Source organism: Triticum dicoccoides, chromosome 7A (genome assembly GCF_002162155.2).
Source record: "Triticum dicoccoides isolate Atlit2015 ecotype Zavitan chromosome 7A, WEW_v2.0, whole genome shotgun sequence".
NCBI lineage: Eukaryota > Viridiplantae > Streptophyta > Magnoliopsida > Poales > Poaceae > Triticum > Triticum dicoccoides.
The window spans coordinates 571671688-571674952 of record NC_041392.1 but is presented as its reverse complement, the minus strand read 5'-3'; positions in this window follow the sequence as shown (position 1 = coordinate 571674952).

Here is a 3265-nt window from a genome sequence, read left to right as displayed (position 1 = left end):
CCTAGTAAGCCTCTATTAGACTAGCTCGTTGATCAAAGATGATTAAGGATTCCTAACCATAGACATGAGTTTTCATTTGATAACGGGATTACATTATTAGGAGAATGATGTGATGGACAGACCGTTTAGCATCAGATCGTTTAGTTATTTGCTACAACTTTCTTCATGTCAAGTATAAGTTCCTTAGACCATGAGATCATACCACTCCCAGATACCGGAGGAATACTTTATGTGCTATCAAAGATCACTTCATAATTCATAGCACCTCTACAAATCCATACTTCCCTCTGCGAAGGGCCTATCTATTCACTTTATGTAATTTTTATTTTTATTTGAGTCTCCATCTTCTCATATAAAACACCAACTAAGGGGCACTATGATCATACTTGAGTATTGGATGTAGCTAATATGCGAGTGTATTTTATGAATGGATCAATGATTGAGCATGATGGGCTGGGGATAACTTTCTTTGGTGTTGATATTTTGAAAGACATGGTTGCTTGTTGATACGCTTGAGTATTGAAATCTTCATGTCAAAACTAGACTATTACTTTGAACCATATAAAAGTCCAAATGTCTATGCTACAAAAGAAAACAATATGTGATGAACATGTTAGGCAACATTCCACATCAAAAATTTTATTTTTATCATTTACCTACTCGAGGACGAGCAGGAATTAAGCTTGGGGATGCTGATACGTCTCCAACGTAGCTATAATTTTTTATTGTTCCATGTTGTTATATTATCATTCTTGGATGTTCTATAATCATTTTATAGCAACTTTATAACATTTTTGGGACTAACCTATTGACATAGTTTTCCCAGTGCTAGTTGCTTTTTTGCTTGTTTTATACTTTGCAGAATATCAGTACCAAACAAAATCCAAACGCAGCGAAACTTTTTGGAGATTTTTTTTACCAGAAGACACACGATGGGCCAAAGAAATACCATAGGGGAGGCCCGAGGGGAGCACAACCCCCTAGGGCACGCCCAGGAGCCCAGGCGTGCCCTGGTGGGTTGTGCCCACCTCGGTGACCCCTCGCACTGCCTCTTTTCCCTTTAAATACCCAAATATTCCAGAAACCCTAGGGGAGTCGACGAAACACAATTCCAGCCGCCGCAAGTTCCAGTTCCATGAGATCCAATCTAGACACCATCACGGAGGGGTTCATCATCCTCATTGGCGCCTCTCCGATGATGCGTGAATCATCATAGACCTACGGGTCCGTAGGCAATAGCTAGTGTTGGAAATATGCCCTAGAGGAAATAATAAATTAGTTATTATTATATTTCCTTGTTCATGATAATCGTCTATTGTTCATGCTATAATTGTATTAACCAGAAACCGTAATACATGTGTGAATACATAGACCACAACATGTCCCTAGTAAGCCTCTAGTTGACTAGCTCGTTGATCAATAGATGGTCATGGTTTCCTGACCATGGACATTGGATGTCATTGATAACGGGATCACATCATTAGGAGAATGATGTGATGGACAAGACCCAATCCTAAGCCTAGCACAAGATCGTGTAGTTCGTATGCTAAAGCTTTTCTAATGTCAAGTATCGTTTCCTTAGACCATGAGATTGTGCAACTCCCGGATACCGTAGGAATGCTTTGGGTGTACCAAATGTCAGAACGTAACTGGGTGGCTATAAAGGTGCACTGCAGGTATCTCCGAAAGTGTCTGTTGGGTTGGCACGAATCGAGACTGGGATTTGTCACTCCGTGTAACAGAGAGGTATCTCTGGGCCCACTCGGTAGGACATCATCATAATGTGCACAATGTGACCAAGGAGTTGATCACGGGATGATGTATTACGGAACGAGTAAAGAGACTTGCCGGTAACAAGATTGAACGAGGTATCGGGATACCGACGATCGAATCTCGGGCAAGTATCATACCGATAGACAAAGGGAATTGTATACGGGATTGATTGAATCCTTGACATCGTGGTTCATTCGATGAGATCATCGTGGAACATGTGGGAGCCAACATGGGTATCCAGATCCCGCTATTGGTTATTGGCCAGAGAGTTGTCTTGGTCATGTCTACATGGTTCCCGAACCCGTAGGGTCTACACACTTAAGGTTCGATGACGCTAGGGTTATAGGGAAAGTATGTACGTGGTTACCGAATGTTGTTCGGAGTCCCGGATGAGATCCCGGACGTCACGAGGAGTTCCAGAATGGTCCGAAGGTAAAGATTTATATATGGGAAGTCCCGTTTTGGTCACCGGAAAAGTTTCGGGTGCTATCGATAACGTACCGGGACCACCGGGAGGGTCCCGGGGGTCCACCAGGTGGGGCCACTAGCCCCAGAAGGCTGCGTGGGCCAAGTGTGGGAGGGGACCAGTCCCAGGTAGGCTGGTGCGCCCCCCCACCAAGGCCCAAGGCGCGGGGAGAGTGGGAGGGGGCAAACCCTAGGTCCAGATGGGCCTTAAGGCCCACCCTAGGGCGCCCCCCTCTCTCCCTCTCCCCTCTAGCCGCCACCCTAGATGGGATCTAGGGCTGCCGCCCCCCCTTGGGGAGGGAACTCTAGAGGGGGCGCAGCCCCTTCCCTCCCCTATATATACTTGAGGTATGGGGCTGCCCAACATATGTGATTTGATCTCTCTCTTGGCGCAGCCCTACCTCTCTCCCTCCTCGTCTCTCGTAGTGCTTGGCGAAGCCCTGCTGGAGTACCGCGCTCCTCCACCATCACCACGCCGTTGTGCTGCTGCTGGATGGAGTCTTCCCCAACCTCTCTCTCTCTCTCCTTGCTGGATCAAGGCGTGGGAGACATCACCGGGCTGTACGTGTGTTGAACGCGGAGGCGCCGTTGTTCGACGCTTAGATCGGAATCGACCACGATCTAAATCGCTGCGTGTACGACTCCACCGACCGCGTTCTTGTAACGCTTCCGCATTGCGATCTTCAAGGGTATGAAGATGCACTCCTCTCCCTCGTTGCTAGATTAATCCATAAATTGATCTTGGTGATGCGTAGAAAATTTTAAATTTCTGCTACGTTCCCCAACAATGGCATCATGAGCCAGGTTTATGCGTAGTTTCTATGCACGAGTAGAACACAAGTTGTTGTGGGCGTCGATTTTGTCAATTTACTTGCCGTTACTAGTCTTATCTTGATTCGGCGGCATCGTGGGATGAAGCGGCCCGGACCGACCTTACACGTACGCTTACGTGAGACTGGTTCTACCGACTGACATGCACTAGTTGCATAAGGTGGCTAGCGGGTGTCTGTCTCTCCCACTTTAGTCG